Source organism: Vulpes lagopus, chromosome 17 (genome assembly GCF_018345385.1).
Source record: "Vulpes lagopus strain Blue_001 chromosome 17, ASM1834538v1, whole genome shotgun sequence".
Lineage (NCBI taxonomy): Eukaryota > Metazoa > Chordata > Mammalia > Carnivora > Canidae > Vulpes > Vulpes lagopus.
This window is the reverse complement of record NC_054840.1, coordinates 29,283,409-29,304,792: the sequence shown is the minus strand read 5'-3', so window position 1 is coordinate 29,304,792 and position 21,384 is coordinate 29,283,409. Positions and strand designations below refer to the sequence as shown.

At 40.7% G+C, this 21,384-nt stretch overlaps 1 protein-coding gene across 1 annotated transcript in view; it reads right to left on the bottom strand.

The window, feature by feature from the left end:
• Positions 1 to 20,226, bottom strand: part of GNB4 (G protein subunit beta 4) — a 57,921-nt gene extending 37,695 nt beyond the window's left edge. The window contains exon 1 of the mRNA XM_041731542.1: positions 20,046 to 20,226. The gene's annotated coding sequence lies outside the window, so the exon portion shown is untranslated. The remainder of the gene's footprint in view (positions 1 to 20,045) is intronic.
• Positions 20,227 to 21,384: the final 1,158 nt, after the last annotated feature.

Here is a 21,384-nt window from a genome sequence, read left to right as displayed (position 1 = left end):
TCCCAAAAGTGGCCAGTCTGTGTACTGACATGGTCTGTGTATGCAATATAGCTATAAAAGTTCTGAATTCTTGAAAATGAGACTGTTGCATGAGGTACAGTTTAGTAAGTTTCTCCCTCAAACCATGTATGTAACACATACTCAAATTCAGCGAAGTGAGATCCTCCAGGGGCATGTATTTGACTAGAGCAAAGTCATTCAACTACTAAGCCTTCCTGCAGTTCCTTTACATCCAGTTAAGAATGAAAACCAGGGAAATAGCAAAATAGTTTATAGAAGCAGCCCAGGTGGCTCAGCGGTTTAGCGCCACCTTCAGCCCAGGGCCTGATTCTGGAGACCCGGGATCAAGTCCCACGTTGGGCTCCCTGCATGGAGCCTGCTTCTCCCTCTGCCTGTGTCTCTGCCTCTCTCTGTGTGTATTCTCATGAATAAATAAATAAAATCTTAAAAAAAAAAACACAACACAACAACTTTGCGAATTCAGTGTGGAGGGGAAACATGAAAAGTAACGTCAGGAGAAAGAAAGCCAGCAAGATAAATGGTCACCCACCACTAAAAGTCTCTACTGGGTATAGCCAGGTGAACTGCCACATAAAGTAACTCCAAATCTTCCTTAAAGTTTAAAATAATCAAGAACCCGACCTGAGAAGGGAGTAAACCAAAACATATTCTCTTACTGATCAGACTTTACCTGAATTAATGTCCAAAAAGGGAAACAATTATATACAGAAATTAAGGTTTCCGTGTACACTGGTCATACATCTAACAGAAAATGGAGTAGGAGTCCTGAAAATTCAGACAGAGTGAGCAGCCCCAAAGCTGAAGGCAGAGAGGCATCAATTACACTACCTTTTTTTTTTTTAAGAGCTTCCAATATATGGGAGCAGAATTAACCTTAATGTAAACTAAATAGCCTAATGGGGGAAACCCTGGTGGCTCAGCAGTTTAGCACCTGCCTTCAGCCCAGAGCCTGATCCTGGAGTCCCAGGAATCGAGTCCCATGTCGGGCTCCCTCCATGGAGCCTGCTTCTCCCTCTGCCTGATAAAACCTTTTAAAAATAATAGCCCAATGGACTGCTGTACAACCCCCCCCCCCCAACAACAACTGTTGACAATGATTCTTACAATTATCCCTCTATACCAGAAGGCTGAGAAAAGGTCCGCTAGAAGAGCTAGCTAGCATCTTCGGTTGTGTAAAGACAGTGTATTAACGAAGAGAGTTTCTTTTCTATGGGGGAGGAGGGATAGGGGAACCAAGACACAGATAGGGAAAAGACAGTTGCAAGCTAAAGTTAAGATAAAGGATCAGCATCCAGAGTTGTGTGACTTTTTTTTTTGAAGAAATTTTCATTTTTTAAAAGATTTTATTTATTCATGAGAGACAGAGAGAGAGGCAGAGACACATGCAGAGGGAGAAGGAGGCTCTCTTGGGACTCAACTCAGGACCCTGGGATTGGGGCCTGAGCTGAAGGCAGACGTTCAACCACTGAGTTACCCAGGCGTCCCAGCATCCAGTGTTTAAAAGCGATTACTCCAAACTAATAAAAAAGACCAATGATCGAACTGAAAAATGTGCAAATATATGAATCAGCAAATCACAGCAGGAAATATTGTGGAAGCCAATATACAAATGAAAAGATACTCAACCTCAGTAATCAAGGCAATGAAAATTAAAAAAACAATTTCATATCTATCAGATTGATAAAATTATATCTCAACCAAGAATTAGCAAAGTTGGGGCACCTGGATGGCTTAGTCAGTAGAGTGTGGGACTCTTGATCTCCAGTCACAAGTTCAAGTCCCACATTGGGCATAGAGATTGCTTAAATAAATTAAAAAGGAAAAAAAAATTGGCAAGGTCAGGGGTGAAATGGTATAACTCATTCTGGTAGAAAAACTCTTGGAAAGCAACGTGGCTAATATCTAACAATGGGATGGTATCTCTTTCAATATGACAATTCCATTTCTGGGAGTGCCTGGCTGACTCAGGTGGTAAAATATACCACTCTTGATCTTGCAGTTATGAGTTCCAGTTCCATGTGGGATGGACTTTACTTAAATAAAACTTTAAAAAGTTTATTTAAAAAAAAAAAAGATTTAACTCTATTTCTGGGTATATAAGCCCTAAAAGAAACTCAAGTACATGTGCTACAGAGTTGGATTCATATAGTACTACTTGTAAGAGCAATAAACTAAAAATGCTAATGCCCATCAACAGAATGGATAATTGTAATGTTTTCACGTTGAATTATTATATTGCAAGGAAAACAAATGAACTACAAGTACATACAATGTAGATTAATTTGAACAATAATATGGGGGAGGTGGAGCAAGTTCCAGACTCCCCTGGAACATACTAGCATAATACTCTTTTTATAAAACTCAAAAAACAAAACTGTTTAGGAATGCACACATATGTAATATAATGCTTTTGAAGGGAACAATAAAACAGTACAAGGAAGAAGAACACAAGTACAATAGTTGCAAGTAATTGTTAATTTTCAAATTCCTGTTAATTTTCAAATTTTCAAACTCCTTGAAAGAGTTCAAATTGAACTCTTTTATTGGAGTTCAGTTTGCCAACATACAGCATAACACCCAGTGCTCATCCCATCAAGTGCCCCCTCAGTGCCCATTACCCAGTCACCCCCACCCCCACCCATCTCCCTTTCCACCACCCCTTGTTCGTTTCTCAGAGTTAGGAGTCTCTCATGTTCTGTCTCCCTTTCTGATATTTCTGATTTAGGTATTTACTTCAGTGTTTATGTTACCAATTGGCAAGCAAATATAAGCATATAAAAGTGAGTCCTACATGGATCCACAATAAATAGTTAATCTACGTCTTGCATTAAACAAGAAGACCATTAGACTAAGGTGGTTCTAATACCTTAGCAAACTGTGTAAGCAAAACCAAACCTAAGTCTGTAAAACCCAAGGACAACCAACCACAGCCAAGTAGGCTTTCCAAATAAGGCAACCACACAGCTATAGCTAATCACATAATTTCCCTGCTTTGCTTCCTTCTTTATAAAAATCTTTGTTATATAGTTTTTATTAAAGTTCAATTTGGCAATATATAGTATAACACTCAGTCCTCATCCCATCATGTGCCCTCCTCAGTGCCCATCACCCAGTCACCCCATAAAAATCTTGCCCCTACCTATGCCAAATCCAAATTGACTTTTGCTTAAAAAAAAAAAAAAGACAAAAAACTTAAACTGTTTAATATGCTTCATTTTATCTCTTAACACACCTGAAGTCCACTGAGAACCATGAAATAAGTAGAATGAGATAAAAATAAAGACAAAAAGAAACAGAGGCTCAGACAGGTTAAATAACTTGCCTAAGATTAGAAGCACAGTTGGGAAGTGAATCCAAGTGTGTGTGGGATTCTGGAACCCAGAATCTCAACTACCCGTGCCACACTGCCTCTTTTCAAAGAGCAGCTCATCGGGGTGCCTGAGTGGCTCAGTTGGTTGGGCATCTGCCTTCCCCTGGGGTCAAGATCTGAGAGTCCTGGGATGGAGCCCTGCATTGGGCTCCTGGCTCAGGGGGCAGTCTGCTTCTCCTTCTGCTCCTCCCCCTGCCCAAAAGAATAAATAAAATCTTTCAAAAAGGGGGGAGGGGCAGCTCAGACTTCTCTGCTGAATCTGACAATACTGCCTTCCTTATTCACTTTATTACAGTGGCTTTCATGACCTCAACTTCTTAGATTCTCCTTGTACTTCATGGACTATTGTTTCACTGTATTTCTGCAGTCTCCTCCCACCCCCATTCACTTCTTAAACACCTATATTTCTCAGGGTCTATCTTCAGCCAGCTACTTAAGCAACTTTCCTACTGGGAGGAGGGAAAGGTAGAGGAATAGGAGATATATATGAGCCATCTCCATTCCTTTACAAGAAAAGAAAAGAAAAGAAAAGAAGAAAAAAGAAAAGAAAAGAAAAGAAAAGAAAAGAAAAGAAAAGAAAAGAAAAGAAAAGAAAAGAAAGAAAAGAAAAGAAAAGAAAAGAAAAGAAAAGAAAAGGAGAAAAGAGAAAAGAAAAAAGAAAGAAAAAAGAAAAGAAAAGAAAGAAAAAAAGAAGGAAAGGAAAGAAAAGGAAAGGAAAGGAAAGGAAAGGAAAGGAAAGGAAAGGAAAGGAAAGAAAAAAGAAATCCAACCACAGGGGTGCCTGGCTGGCTTAGTAGTGGCACAGGTGACTCTTGGATCTCAGGGTCATGAGTTCAAGCCCCATGTTGCGTGTAGAGATTACTTAAAAATAAAATCTTAAAATTTCTTTTTAAAAATCATATACATGAAAAACCACAACCAAGAACAAAACACACAAAAAACTTCATAAGGGTACAGTATAGTTAAGAAGTTTCACCAAAAAAAAAAAGAAGTTTCACCAATGGTGATTTTTACTCTAGGTCAAACTGGAGCTGTTCATCATAATCTCTGAAGTGATATTGAAACTGCAGACTAAAGAAATTTAAACTAATAATTTAACAGAAATTAGCTTAATATAAACACAGTGGCTTTCAGTCACCATAACTTCTTGACTAAGTTTTCTTTCCAACATGAATTGATTCATTTAACACAACTGAAATTATTATATAGTGAAAGCATTGTAAGTTGAGAAGAAAGCAGCATATTAGTTATCTTTTAAAAAGTTCAGCTGTGCCAGTTACACATATCAAAAAATATCAATGAACCACTGTATTCATACCAATTAAAAAAATACAGTTGCATAATTCAAACAGCCTTCTCTCTCCACTTCTTAAAATGTCTACAGAATTTTTACTAAGCAACGCATTATGTAGCCTGTACAATTATACTGCTGTGTTAGTGAACAGCCATTTTCATCTATATGCAACAAGGAAATATGAATATTTCTTAGCTAATAATTTTCATACCGATCATGAAAGTTTGCAAGCCATGATAGAATATTTTAAGGGGCGCCTGGGTGGCTTGGTAGTTGAGCATGCCTTTGGCTCAGGTCGTGATCCTGGGGTCCTGGGATCAAGTCCCACATCGGGCTCCCTGCAGGGAGCCTGCTTCTCCTTCTGCCTGTGTCTCTGCCTCTCTGTGTGTGTGTCATGAATAAATAAAATATTTTTTAAAGAAAGAATATTTTAAGTTGTAAATTTAAAAACAAAAATAGATTTTTCCTTTGTCTATTCATCAGAAAAATTCAAGTTATTATAATCTCTAATGTCTTGCTTTTCTGCAATCTTTGTTAATTCCTGTACTTTGTAAAAAAATTTAAAAAACCCAACTGCAAATTCATAATGAGTTATTTAAAGCTTTCGCGATCATTCTTAGCATGGAATTTAAAAGCACACTTGCCTATCCACCACAAGTATTCCATATACAGACATCCCCATGTGGCTTTCATAAGAAGTTAGCGAAAAGCCTGGGACTACATGGGGCATATGGACAGGACAGAAAAGTGGACGTTAGAGCTGCTGAAACTGTAGCATAGATTTAAGTTTTTATTTTTCATCATACTGAGCACTTAAATGCCCCCAAAGTAAAAAAATTCCACCTCTTGTGAACTGCAGGCAGTCTGTTTTGTCTGTGTTCCAGAAAAATAAATAAGGTGCTGCTCTTTAATCTGGTTCCCTTCACCATGTCGTGGCATGGTTTGTTCTTTCACCAAACATTTACTGAATGCCTATCATGTCAAAGACCTGAGGCTACACACGATTAGGACAGGCCCAGCTCCCCTGGAGTTCACAGTTTAAGCAAGAAAACAGACATTTAAGTGTATACTCACATATGTATTTGAAGCCCTCAGACCACGTGTATTTCAGATTTGGGAAGTTTCCAGACTTTAAAAAGGAGTGGACCCTGGAGCAGCACCCCATATAATCAAGGAGTATTTCTGCCACAGAACATAAGCCATATATACACAACTAGGTGGGGGAAAATAGGCTAGCAAGTTTCATGTCAGGCCAGGTTGTGGCATGAAAGGAGTCCAAATCACATACAATTCTGCCACTAAGTGATGTGTGAAAAAAACTGCAGTTTTCATAGCATTCTAGATCTTCAAATTCTGGGAGACCATTGACCTGTAATAGCTAAGAGAAAGATTACGTGGCACAAAGTCAGGACGACCCCAGAACTGAGAAGTTAGTAGGAGTTAGCCACCAAAGAGATGGCATTTATTGAGCACTTATTATGTGTCAAAACTCTTCACAGTAACTCATTTAACAACCTCAAATCGACCTCAGAAGATAGGGGCTAATATCATCCTCATCCCATAGGTGAGGAAACTAAATGTTATGGAGGTGATCACGCTTACCTGAGCTCATACAACCTAACAGCTTGCTGACTCACTCGCAGTATACTTACTGCGCGATCTTAGAAACGGTTTACCTGCTCTGAGTCTCAATTTCCTCATCAATAGAGTGGAAATATCCCACGGGATTGTTTGGGGAACTGAACATACACATTCACAAAATGTCCTTGGCACTTTAAGTGAGGGCTAATTTGGCCCAGCAAGGGAAATATACAAAAGCACTTCAACCAGAAACACTACTCAACCTGGTATCTGGGTCTGGGTCAAAGATATAATATAAAATACTTTAAACAAAAAAGAAAAATACAATTATTACCAGAATTTTTTTCATGGCCTCAGCATCCCAGTTATGCTGCAGTGTAGCCCCTTTGCTCTCTCTGTAGAGAGCGCTGAAGCTCCCTCCCTGGAACTCTGGAGACCATCTTCTTCTGTCTGCCAGGAGAGGACCTTATGCCAGTTCCCTATTATATAGACCAGGACTCTCTAATTAATGACTGGGGAGGAGATAAGAGAGATTCAAAGGGGCAAAGAGCATAGGAGAGAAAACATCCAATCATGTGAAGGCCTTTCTCAAGCTATACCTACCTCATGAAGATATCAGTACCTGGCCCACCCAGCATACTGCCCACCTCCACTCCAATGCCTTGACTCCTAGATTGAAGCAGTTACTGTTATATCTCCAGATGTGTAAGGGAAGAAGTATGTTTGATAATCACTGATCCAACTAAGTAGCCTCATCAGTGGTTCTCAAAGTGTGGGGACGAGCAGCAGCACTGAGGAACTTGCTAGAAATGCACATTTTTAGGCCCTTTTCCAGGCTTAAAGAACAAATGGGGGGAAACCCAGTGATCAGTGCTTAACGAGCACTCCAGGTGATTCTGGTGCTTCCCAGAGTTTAAGAACCACAGGTCTAAACTCTCGTTTACATAGGAAACAAAACTAAAACCATCTGATTGAAGGAAGGCTCAAGAATCTGTGTTCATTGAGGAATACCTGGGTGGCTCAGTCAAACCTCTGCCTTCGGCTCAGGTCATGGTCCCAGGGTCCTGGGATCGTGCCCCACAACAGGCTCCCTGCTCAGTGAGGAGCCTGCTTCTCCCTCTGCCCCTCCCCACCCTCCTCTCTCAAATAAATAAAACCTTTAAAAAAACAAAAAAACAAAAAATAATGTGTGTTCATGGGGTATCTGGATGGCTCAGGCAGTAGAGCATGCAACTGATAATCTTGAGGTTCTGAGCTCAAGGGCCACATAGAGTGTAGAGATTACTTTAAAAAAAAAAAAAAGTGTGTATTCACATATTAAGAATTTCCTAAAGAAACTGGGGCACCTGGGTGACTTGGTTAAGTGTCCAACTCATGATTTCGGCTCAGGTCATGATCTTGGGGTTGTGGGACTGAGCACTGAATGGGGCTCTGCACTCAACATGGTATCTGCTTGAGATTCTCTCCCTCTTCCTCTGTTCCCCTTCCCCCATGTTCTTTCTCTCTAAATAAATCCTAGAAAAAAAAGATCCTAAAAAAAAAAATACTAAATGGCATTTATATTATCTTCCTGGTGAAACAAAACATCTAAATACTTTTTAAAAAATAAAGATATTAGTTGGAATACATAGTTAGAAAAAAATTTATTCCCATTCTTATCAGTTTTTAAATAGGGCAGAATTATTTCCCATATCTGAATTATGAAAATTTTTTGAATTTTTTTCCTGAGGAATGCCTGTAGAATGGGAAGAGAGAAAAGAGAAAACTCTCCCCATGTAAATTTCCTACTTCTCAAACATTCACGACTTAAAAAATGTTTTTACAAAGAAATCATTAACAATTCCTTGACATATATCAGGTGTTATTTTCCCTTTCCTCAAGGGAAACAACGCATCTGGCAAAAACTTGAATTTTTTTGGCAGCCATTACCTTCTTTAAAATAATCTACTTGTATTTGGTCTTGCTTTTACTCTTAAATGTAAGAATGAAATAAACTCAAGAGTTGAAAGGAGAGCTTAGGAAACACAGCTATCTTCTATCAGGAAATACCCATGACACCCGAAAAGAGAGATACTCGAAAAAAAAAAGTTTTTTTTTAATTTTTTATTTATTTATGATAGTCACAGAGAGAGAGAGGCAGAGACACAGGCGGAGGGAGAAGCAGGCTCCATGCACCGGGAGCCTGATGTGGGATTCGATCCCGGGTCTCCAGGATCCTGGGCCAAAGGCAGGCGCCAAACCGCTGCGCTACCCAGGGATCCCTCGAAAAAAAGTTTTTAAGGCTTAAATGCATTAATCTTTTTTAAAGTAGCAAAGTATGAAAAAAAAAAAAAAGAAAAAAATAAATAAATAAAGTAGCAAAGTGTGTGAGAAAATTCCCAATAGTGTTTCAGGTATCTCTGGAATTAACTAAAAAAAGGAACTTAGATTCTCAACTGCCAAAAGTAGTTCTTATTACATTGTTTTTTTTTTTTTTTTTTAAAGAACTTGTGATTAAGTTTTGTTAACAAGTCACAACATGATCCATCTACACACTCATAAATCAACCAAGAAAACAAACTCTTTATCCAGGTATCGTAAACTGATCCATTGGGAGTAAACACTTTGGAAAAGAATTAGGAGATCTCTTATTGAACAGGATTTGTCATCTTGGCAAAAATCTAAACCAAGGTGGTAAATTCCACAACCTAATGAAACATCATGCATAGGGCAGCCCGGGTGGCTCAGCGGTTTAGCGCCGCCTTCAGCCCAGGGCCTGATCCTGGAGACCCAGGATCGAGTCCCATGTTGGGCTCCCTGCATGGAGCCTGCTTCTCCCTCTGCCTGTGTCTCTGCCTCTCTCTCTGTGTCTGTCATGAATAAACAAATAAAATCTTTAAAAAAAATAAAATAAAATGTCATGCATAAAAATAAAAAATAAAAAATGAAATTAAAAGCAAATGGTTTTTGTTGCTTCATTCCTACACATTTTTACATTTGTGTTATAAATAAAACATCTGTGACAATTGCAGTGTTTTAGGCTATTTGCCAGTTATAAAAGCTGAGTGTCAATCATAAATTCCTTAGGTTTGATTTTTATTTTATTTTTTTTTTAGGTTTGATTTTTAAATTGCAAATTATAAAAGTATCCTTTAGGGGCAGCCCCGGTGGCGGTGGCGCAGCGGTTTAGCGCCGCCTGCAGCCAAGGGCGTGATCCTGGAGACCTGGGATCGAGTCCCATTGTCGGGCTCTCTGTATGGTGCCTGCTTCTCCCTCTGCCTGTGTCTCTGCCTCTCTCTCTCTGTCTCTATGAATAAATAAATAAATAAAATCTTTAAAAAAAAAAGTATCCTTTATATCAAGGATAAGAAGGGAGGAACTCTTGGAGGCAAAAGTAACAAAACCTAAAATTATAGTAATATCAGATACTACATGAAAACCTGATGCAGAGTGATTCTTTTAAATACAGACTGCATGTGTTTCCATTCTTTTAGTGTATACTACATACAGAATTGGAGAGAAAACAGAAGCTTTAAGTGAAGAGGGTTAGCTTTTTTTCTAGTCAACATTTAGGAAAGCTTTCAAAAAGATTTTTCTTCCTGTATTATTCCTAGCTGTAGTCCTAAACTATATAAGAAATGAACACTATCCCAACATACTGGCAGTCCAAATCATCACGTGATTCATCCTTCCACTCAACAAACATGTGTTTAGCGCTTACCCTGCACTAGGCACCCACACAGATCCACCCCAATCAGAAAAGTTCATCTTCTCAGGAGAAACTGATAATAAAATTATATCAGGATGTAAGGGCCGCAATAGAGCCCATATTTAAAATGCTGTCAGCAAAACCAAATATTTCCTGAGAATATGGCTGAACTTTCCATATTTAGGATTTCCCTTAAACTGAAACCGTTTCTAGTATGCTTATATTTTTAGCTGCACCTCTTAAAGCAACAAGTTCTATGAATTCACTGACAGCTCTGTAAAATGGCAGAGAATTTCTTTTTCCTTAGCCCTAAAACTACCTTCTCTAAGTTGAAAAGCCTCTAGCTTCAGTATTTCTAAGACGCTGTGACCCAGACATTAGGAAGATTATGATTATGTAAATTACAAATCATAACTTTCTCAGACTCTTTTTTTCTCAGGTGATTTCACTCAAGTATTATTACCTCTTGGATTTTTTGATAGAACCATGTATGGTTCATCTTTGTATTACTAAGTCACACATTCTTTAGATCACTTTAAAGTCACATAATTTAGGGGGGTTTTTTTAGCCAAAAATAACCCTTTAAATTTGCCAGAATTGGTTACATATTACTCTTGATTATATCTAAAAAATGCTTAAATGAACACCACCACTAAAGGATGAGAATATGACAACTGTAGCTATCAGAATTTCATTCAACAAAGGTCTATAAATGCCCAACAGGGGCAGCCCGGGTGGCTCAGCGGTTTAGCAACGCCTTCAGCCCAGGGTGTGATCCTGGAGGCCTGGGATCCAGTCCTGCGTTGGGCTCCCTGCATGGAGCCTGCTTCTCCCTCTGCCTATGTCTCTGCCACACTCTCTGTGTCTCTCATGAATAAATGAATAAAATCTTTAAAATAAATAAATAAATGCCCAACAGGCATCATGATCTAGCTTATTTGCTAATTTGGCTTTGCAGGACAAAATGTGACATGCAATTAACATATTCATGGAGAGGTAGCTACAATTTTGTGTTCACAGCTTTAATGCAAGCAAATTGTCTTTAAAAAAAAAAAAAAAGGAAAATTATCTTAAAGTTACCAATAATAAGTAGAAATAGAGTGCAGCATCCAGTGTCTTTCCCCCAGGACAGATCTCCTTCTCACTAACATAAAGTCATAATACTGAAGCAGAAGGTAAAACTTCGGAGATTTTACTAATTAGAAGGCAAACTCACCTCTGCAGTAGTGGTCTGAGAGGAACAGATCTCCACCAATGCTACTTTAGGATCACACTTGATTTACCAAAATATCATATAATTGCTTTCTTGGGTTCAGACTAACAGCTAATAACCCACACTAGCTATTTGTGATTCCACTCCATCCTCAACTCCTTCCTCCACCACTAATGTTCTCAAAATCCATCAATCCAAAGGGTCTTCTCTCTCCCAGGTGGCTTAAACAGGGTTTCACCGACACTCACTATCCCATACACCAATATCACTCTTCAGCAGTGCTGAGGAAACACACATTACTCCTGATGCTTCGCTCCCTCTTCCACGTGTCCCACCATCATCTCTAAAAACTGTACAAAGATGTTTCCTCGCTGAAAATTAGCACATAACCACAGGTGAAATTTAGATAGCAACATTTCTCCCCTTCTTTATATCCTAAATCATGCAGGAGTATTTCTGGGTGTGTTTTTAAATATTTTTCTGCCAAAATCTTCCCTAGTAGCATATTAATAATTAAATAATGAAATCCCATGGTAAATTTTAGTTCCCATAAAGGTAAACATATAACCATGAAAACTAAAATCTATGTTTAAAAATTTTTAGATATCAATTGCTTTTGCTTTTTATATCATATGACAAGAAGATCACATTTTTCTTTTTTTTTCAATGTTAATTTAAGTAATCGCTATACCCAATGTGGAGCTGAAACTCATGACCTCAAAATCAGGAGTCACATGTTCTTCTGACTAAGCCAGACAGGTGCCCTAAGGACACATTTTTCAAAAAGTTTATTCCTTCTTCCACTACAGCTTCTCCAGAGACCTATTTCACAAGTAATGCACATAATGAAGATCCCTTGTTGACCAATTTCAGTTTCCTTAATTAGCTGTCCATTTTTCTACTAAGTACATAATTTAATTTACAGAATTCTAAAAAAAATTTTTTTTTAAGTTTAAATTACTTCTTTATAAGAACCTGGTCACTATAAGCCTTATAAACTATCTTTTTTTTTTAATATTTTATTTATTTATTTATTTATTTATTTATTTATTTATATTTATGATAGTCACACAGAGAGAGAGAGGCAGAGACACAGGCAGAGGGAGAAGAGCCCGACGTGGGATTCGATCCCAGGTCTCCAGGATCGTGCCCTGGGTCAAAGGCAGGCGCCAAACTGCTGCGCCACCTAGGGATCCCCCTTCTTAACTATCTTAAATACAATGTATAATCTATGCTGCACGCCAGTTAAATAAAGTCTCATTTAAGCTTAAGGTGTATTACTGAGTTTTTAATTTCACATTACCAAATAGTTAAAGCCCAATTTTCACTCTTTAAACAATTTCAGGGTAATGGTGTGTAGGTGGGGAACTCATAAAAATTGAAGGAAGAAAAATGAGTCAAGTGATTGCTAAATGTTACCATAACAAATATATCAAACATCCTTACATACAAGCCCAGGGACTAATAGCTCTTTGAACACAGAGACCACTGTCCTCATCTTTGTCTATTCCAAAGTAGTATTCTCTCTCTACTGTATTGATTCTATCCATTTCTCAATAGCTAAAAATGTATTACAAGTTACATGATGAAGAAGAAAGAGTAAGACTTCTGAAAACAGTATTTTTTAATAAGAATGAATGTTTAAGGATAGTCACTATCCAATTGTTTATGTAACAAAAAATTAGGAACATAAATCAACAGGAGAGAAGATACGGTACATCCATACAAGAAAATATTATGTAGCTGTAAAGATGACAACTGCAGAGCTCTAAATACCTGCAAAGATGCCAGCACTAATGACACCCCTAAAAATTCTCCCTTTGGGGTTCCAACTATAAAATACTCATTTTGGTGGAAGTATGCCCTTACCCAGCAAGGTATATACTAAGTTTCCTTGGTAATAACCAAACAGCACAGGAAACAACCCTGTTAAGGCCAAAACTAGATGGGAGAAGGGGCTAATTTAAGCTGTATACTGCTAATTTAAGCTTTAAATATTAAAGGTGGACATTAAGAGAAACTTTAAGTTTATATCATTTTACCAAGTCAGTAGCACATGAGTGTTAAAACCATTTAATGTGATGGCTACTTCAAAACAATTTAAATGAGACATAATGTTCAGTAATTCTAGAAGGCTCTCTATATTGCATACTGGAAAAATGGTATTGAGGAACATGTATGTGAAATTTATCAAGCATTTTTTGTTCATCATTATGGCACCAAAGGAAATTCTTTGGTACCTCTACCATCCCTAGGACAGTAGCAAGGCTGTAGTGTAGCATAATAATTAAGAGTGCTGCCTCTACTACCCAATTGCTGGGATTTGGATACTGGCTTCTACACTGGCATATGTTAACTGACATATTGAAAAGTCAAAAGATTAAATGAAATTAATATTACAGTTGAGAAAAAAGTATCTGAACTAAAAACGGAAAAATATGAAAATATTTTAAGAGAAAGAAGTATACTTAAGCAGGAATTCTTTTAAATAATCAAAACATTTTGGAGTGAAGTAGGGTTTTTTCCATCCTAAACCAGATCTCTTTAAATCTAAATATTGTCCTTTTTCTTGTCATTCTTTCCAATATTAATATGGTTAATTTAGAAGCTTACCAAAAATTAAAATTTTTAATCTTTGTAATTTTAAAATTAATTTTCCAGTTTGTGATCAAGGTTCTTTTTGTTTCTTCCTAGTGACCTACTGTACTCATCTGCTGTTCGGTAGTATTACCTCCACCAGAGGGCAGACAAAAGGAAGACGAAGCTGGGAAACAAAATTAACAACTTTGTTAGCTTCCAGAGAAGCATTAGCAGTATCACCAAGAAACTTTAAACAGGACTATCATTAAAGGATTCTCTGAGACAGTCTTCTCCATTGGAAATAGTATTAGATAAAATACAGCAAAAAAGCTGGCAAACATTAATTCATGCACTTATTCATTCCTTCAACAAATACCTAAGTTACAACCACATGCCATGCACATTCCAGGCTCTAGGGATTTAGCAGTAAACAAAACAAACAAAAGGCCCTGTTGTCATGGAGCTTTACTCTATATCTGTCTAGGAGACAGATAATAAAGCACATAAATAAACAACAATTTCAAGTACAGATAAGTACTATACAGGAGAAAAAACCTGCAAGAAGTCAGCAGCAAGGAAGACTTTTTTTTTTTTTTTTACTCTTTATTTATTTATTCATGAGAGACACACACAGAGAGAGAGAGAGAGAGGCAGAGACACAGGCAGAGGGAGAAGCAGGCTCCATGCAGGGAGACCGACATGGGACTCGATCCCAGGCCTCCAGGATCACACCCTGGGCTGAAGGCGGCGCTAAACCGCTGAGCCACCGGGGCTGCCCCAGGAAGACTATTTTTAAATAAATTAATCTGTAAAGCCTGAATGAAATGATCGAATGATCCATACCTTAAATGGGAAAAGAGCATTCCAGGAAGAATAAACAGTAATGCAAAAGTCCTGAGGCAGAAACTCTAACCTGGCATGATTAATCAACAGCAGAGAGGATAGTGAGGCTGGAGGGGAATGAGCAAAACAGAAGAGATTAGAGGGGGTGTAGGAAGGAGTCCAACCACATAATCAAGAGGGCCTCCTGACCACAGTAAAAACTTCAGATTTTATCTAACAGTAATGAGTTCTGTTGCCTGAGACTGGAAGCTGAAAGACCAGTTAGGAGCTACTGCTGTAGTCCAGGCCCAGGAAGATGGTGGTTTGATGCAGGGGTGGTGTCAATAGAAATAAAAAATAGCCAAATTTGGAAAAATAATGTTAGAACCCATTACAGTTGCCAATGGGGGAATGGATGTAGGGTGAGTGAAACAGAATTAAAGATAACTCTCAGGATTTTTAGCTTGAGCAACAGGATGGATGATAACACCATCTAATGAGGAGAAGCAGCAGCTATAGCCAGTGAAGTAGGATGAAAATCAGAGTCTGTGTCCCAGAAACCAAGGAAAAATGTTTCAATACAAAGGAGTTACCTATCACCTGTGTGAAATGTGGCTAAGAGAAATCTAATGTGACAAGACTGATGTCACTGGCGATCTTGAGAACAGTTTTTTTCATACCACAGAAGAATAAAGTCTCTCTGGAGTGGGTTCAGAAGAGGGGAGATTGGGAGTTGAGAAGTAGATGTAGCCTATATAGACTCTTGCAAGGATTTTTGCTGTTGTTTATGGACACAAAGTAGCTTTATTATTTTTTGAAGTTTTAACATTTCATTTTTAAAAAATTCAAACTTAAAGTTGAAAAAAGTAGAACAGTGAATAAATACTCTTAGATTCACTAATTGTTAATATTTGCCAGGTTTGCTCTACCAGTCTCTCTTCATATGTCATAATTATTATTGTTTGCCCATTTGAGGGTAAGTTGAAGATATTTTGACCATTTACTCCTAAATAATTCACTGTGTATATTCTAACAAGGGTATTGTCTTAAATAACCATAGTACAGTGATCAATTTCAGGAAACCTAACACTGATGCAATATCATTATTCAATATTTTCAGTGCATATTCATATTTTGCTAGTGTCCGGATAAATGTCTTAGGTCAGTAAGATTTTCCAATCCAGGATCTGTGTTGCATTTTGTCAGGTCTTTTCAACTCCCTTTAATGTAAAACACTTCCTTTGCCTTTGTCTTTCACGATGTTAACATACTAGAAAAGAACAAACCAATTACTTTGTAGAACAATCCTCAGTTAAGGTCCCTCAATTGTTTCCTCTGTGTAGATTTTGTTTATGCATTTTAGAAAAATCACAGAAAAGCAATGATGTGCCCAGTTCAAGCACATCAAGAGGAACCTGTTTATCCTGCTATTGCTGATGTTAACTTTGATCACTTGGTTGAGATGATGTCTGCTAGATTTCTGCACTGTGAAGTTATTCCTTTTCCCTGTGGTCAGTAATCTCTGGAAAGACCATTGGAACCTATATGAGTACTCTGTTCCCCACCAAAGTTTCTCCATTAGCAACACTTGCATCGATCAACATGACCATAATGGTGGCAAGCTAGTCACTTTTCTAATTCTACTGCTCCTTCTACATTTTTATTGGCAATCTACTAGAGAATTCATTCTCCTTTTTCATTATGAACTTGTGGATTCTTATTTTATTCAATGGGTTATAATCCATTACTATCATTATTCATTCGAGGCTCAAATTTTCCCAGATTTGGCTGGTTAGTTCCTACATCTTTTGGATGTGCTATCACTGTTTTGGATAACACTTACCTTGCGTTCTAGGCTAATCTACTTTCCTTGCCCTCCAGACATTTAGATGGGGCATTACCTGTGCTCACTGCCCCAAGGGGTGTCATCGCTTCTAGACCTTTCCATCAGACAAAGCTAGGAAATATATAACTCTCATTCTAATCCAACACTGGAGAGTGTCTTCTTCCATTTCATATCTTTATTTCCCTTCTCCACAGTGAAAACCTTACCTCAAAAAATATCAATGAATTTACTCATGCTCATTCCTATGATACATACAAAATGGTTCAAGAATTGCTTTATCTCTAGGACTATAAAAAACTACAGTTTACTACAAGGGTTCAAGTTTTTTTTTTGGGGGGGGGTGGATTTGCAGTCCTTTCTATCTTTAGATTAAAGGTAGATAGCCAAAGCACTGTGTTAAAAACTTACTTGGATATTTCTTTTCTTCAGAGAGTTCATGTTATTCACTGAAATACAGTTGGCTCATTTGCTGCTCTTTGCATTCAGTTTTGCAGGGTTTTTCTTTCAACCTTGTTAGTTTTATTTTTGAACATATAAAACAAACAAGTTTTCAAAACTCAAAACTATAAAGATACAATCACAGCAGTGCCTTTTCCTCCACTATGCCTTCCCTGTAGGTAACTAATGAGTTTCTGGTTATCCTCTCTTGTATTTATTTTTTATTCTATCAAAAAAGTATGTTTTCTCAAAAACATAAGACCTCTCAAAAAAGGTCTTAATGTGGAGAGAAGTGGGACAGGATAGTAGATCAAGAAAATAATTTTAAGATGGGAGACAGAATGTATAATAATGTAGATGATTCTGTAGAAACTGAATTGAAATTGTAGTAGAGACAGGATAATCTATCCTTAGAGTAGGGAAAATATCTATCAAAATATCTTCTGATTAAAAAATATATATATCTTCTGATTTAATTTGAGGAATATCAGAGGGTTCCCATATTCCAAAGTAAGACTGCCATTCCAAAATAGTTGTATCTATATGGCTCTAGAAAACCCACATTAAAATGGGGTTATTATTTTGGAAGGATAATCATACTTTCACTACCTATTAATGTCAACAGAAGAAAATCTGCCCTCCTAAGAGGGAGATCTTGAACTTGGAGCCAGACATTGAACCAGGAACAGAGAGGTAAGACGAGAGTGGCTGGCATAAGAATCTGTACAATAACATAGACGGACAGTAACGATCATGCTGGAAAAATAAATCCACATCTCTGGCACATCTTGGAAAATTTACAAGAAATAGAGGGTCATTCCTCAGGTCCTGGCCCAAAGTCAATGCCGCACAGAGGAGAGAAAGTGGACTTCAGATTCAGAGAGATCTGGCCTTGAATCTCAGCTGAATGACTGAACAGTTACATGATCACAGGCAAGTTATTTAAGATCTCAGGGGCATAGTTTCCTTACCTATAGAACTGGATAATGTCTCCTTTGCCAAGGATATAAATAGAATAACATATAGCATCACCCTTGGCCCAGAACAAATGTCTAATAATTAGTTCCTATAATAGATGCAGGGTAAACCAGTCAGCAAGGTAAAGAACTAGTAACAAAGTGTGCTTTAGTAACACGCCTGAAAAAAAATCAGAGAAATCACACCATCTCAGGCAGTACTTGGTAAGGGCAGAAAAATGTCCGATACTTTGTTCCAATTCTCAATTTTCAAAATGTCCCAGAATCTATTTTTAAAGTGTAAAAATATGTGCTGACATACTAAAGCACCAATGACTTAGAAGAAACAATTCTGGGGAGATGCTGATCAAATGGTACAAACTTCTGGTTTTAAGAGAGTAAGTAAGCTCCAGGGATGTCAAGTACAGCACGGTTACTACGATTAGTATCCTACACTTGAAAGTTGCGAAATACACGCACACACATGCCCGCACATGCACAGGTAATTACGTGAGGTGATGAATGTGTTAACCAACCGTACTACGGTCATCATTCTGCAATATATGTGAATATCAAGTCATCACGTTGTATACTTTAAATTTCTATCATGTTATTTGTCAATTACATCTCAACAAAGCAGTGGTGCTACAGGTTAACACAAAAGACCAACGACTCAGAATAACCTCCTAACCGGTGCCGATGGCTCAGAGATTACCTTGAATGTATTAAAAGCCTGCAAGCCACATTAACTAAGTTCATAAACATGTATACACAAGAACAGTTAACCTCGTTCAATAAAACGATATTTTAAATTTTTTTTTTTTTGTATTTATTTATGATAGTCACAGAGAGAGAGAGAGAGAGAGAGAGAGGCAGAGACACAGGCGGAGGGAGAAGCAGGCTCCATGCACCGGGAGCCTGATGTGGGATTCGATCCCGGGTCTCCAGGATCGCGCCCTGGGCCAAAGGCAGGCGCCAAACCGCTGCGCCACCCAGGGATCCCCCTAAAACGATATTTTAAAAGTTTCTATTTCAGTTTCAAATTCATCTACAAACCGAGATGCCACATGGAAAATCCTAAAATGATCTCTGGCCAAATACTTGAAATGCACGATAAACTTTCAGAGCCTCAGATCAGTAACAACCGAAAAGCCCCACACCGTAGAGTCTTAAAATGTACAATGGCAAAGAGACTCCAAGCATACAATTTTAGGTCTCCGAACCGATCTTTTCCTGCAGGACCAGAAAAGACCTCCCTTTCATCTTAAATAAGCAGTGTGTGCCCTGCGTTCTAGAAGATGTACTCAAAGGTCACAATCTCAGTTTGCAACACTAGGAAGGAATGATCATAAAGCGTCCTGATCAACCATTAAATCTCCAACGTCTCCAGAAAACTTCCCCGCAGGGAGCTAATCCTAATCCGCTCGCCGAGCCTATTCCGCCGGCGGCCGCAAGAGAGAAAGACGCATCCACGTCCCCCACCAGGAAAGAAAGGGGAGGAGGGCGAGAAGAGGAAGAGACGCGCGCAGGGGGAGATGCGAAGTAACAAAGCACCGCTTCTAGAAACAAATGAAGGTCTGGTTCGTGAAGTTCTGGAGATTCAGTCCTCCCTAACCGCAGAGCGACAAGTATCAAAATAGAAGGGAATCATTTGCTCTGAAGCAGAAAAAGGAGGCGGAGAGGCACGGAAAACATTTTATCACGTACAGAATTTACAAGAATTCGTAATCCATCACCCCCCCCCCACAGTGGGCATATCGTCTCCAAAGCAAATTTCACACGAAACCACTAGTCTCCTTTTTAGCGCTCAGCGGAAAACTTTTACGAGCCTTCCCAGAGCTCCCCTCCCAGGAACCCCGCTGGGGGGCCCGCAGGACCGCGCTTTCCCGGGCAACCGCGAGCGCGAGCCCCGAGTGCCCCCGCGAGGCCTGGGGCGCAGGCACCGGCCGGGGCCCGCAGGCCGCCCCCGCGCTCCCCGGAGCCAGCGCTCCGAGCCGCCCAGGGAGCGCCCGCGCCGCGCCCGCCCCGTCCACCGAGCCCCCGCCAGGCTCCGCCGCCCAGGGCGCCCGGCCCGGCCGTCCCCGCGCCGCCGCCGGGCGGGGTTCGGGCGGGGTTCGGGCGGGGTTCCGGCGCGGCGGCCCGAGGCGCCCCCCACGCCCCCCAGCGGGGAGCCCCGGCATCCCCCACCCCCCGCGGGGCGCCCCGACGAGCCGCCGCGCGTGCGACCGCCGCCCACCTGGAGGAGCCGCGCCCGCGTCGACCGGCCGCGGCGCGAGTCGGCGGAGAGCTCAGCAGCCCCCGGAGCGCAGCGCCCGCCGAGCCCAGCGCCGCCGCCAGCCGCCGGCCACACCCAGGCCCGCGCCGCCCAGCAGCCGACTCCGCGGCGCGCCGGGCCCGGGGCGGGGACGTGGCTCGAGGCGCGAGGCGCGAGGCGCGAGGCACGAGGCGCGCGGGCCCGGCCGGGGACGCGCGGCGGACACGCGCGCAGCCTGGAGCGCGCGCCGCCGGGGCGCGGGGCGGGGGGCGCGGGGCGCGGGGCGCGGGGCGCGGGGGGGGGGGGCGGGGGCCGCGCGCCGCTTCTGCTTCCTATTTTCTGTCTCGTTTCCTGCTAGAAGGAGAAGAAAAACACGAATTCCCAGGCAGTTTCGTTTTCTTGCCGTTGCGGCGCCGGGACGCCGGAGCACACACTTCTGAGTTGCGCCCAAGTGGTGTGGCCGGTTTCCTTCCTGGCCCCGCGGAAGCCTCGGTTTGCTCGCGGGCAAGGCGGCGGGGGGGTGGGGGTGGGGGTGGGGGAGGGGGAGGGGAGGCTGGTGGAGGACACCCCGGGGTCCCGTGTAGGTTGAACAGTCCGGAATTCTGCGTGTCAGAAAGTAACCCGGAGCCCGCCCGGAGTCCCACGGAATCGCTCTGCAGTCCCAGCTCTGCTAGCTCGCTTGCTCGGGTGACCGTGTACGCCTCAGGGACTGCGCTTGGTCACGGGCAAAACAGGGACAACGACACCTGCCTCCCAGAGGTGCTAAAATGAGAACCGAGACGCCGTTTGCACAGAGCCTGCCTGGGAAGAAATGACGTCCCCTGGGAAGTTCTGGTTACTGTCGTCGCTCGCGAAGCCAGGCCTCTCAGATAACCCTGGCAAGTCGCTCGTCTCTGCAGGACTTAGAACATCATATACATCTCAACAGACTTTTTTTTTTTCCTTTCCCCTTTCTCCACATTTCTCAGGGTGTTTTATGTTTTTAAATGTCACAAAATGAATGCAACTACCCAATTTGCTTCCTCTGAAGTCGGTGCCGCCCGGGAGCAGTTTTCCTTCCTCTCCCCACCCCCATCTTTCTTCTGAGTTAATTCCAGTTTGACAGACTGTTGCTATAGCATTCCTTCTCTGACGTCAAACAATTTAAAGAAACCGCCCTGGGTAATGAACGCTGCAGAGGAGTTCTTTGTGGAGTTCTGTGCCGGAGAAAGGTTTGAACAATGTAAGAGAACTGTAACACCTCCGCAGCCCTGCATTCCTTCCCCTTCGGCAGCTTCCCACTATCACCTGGAATAAATTTCCTAGTCCCTTAAAAGAGATG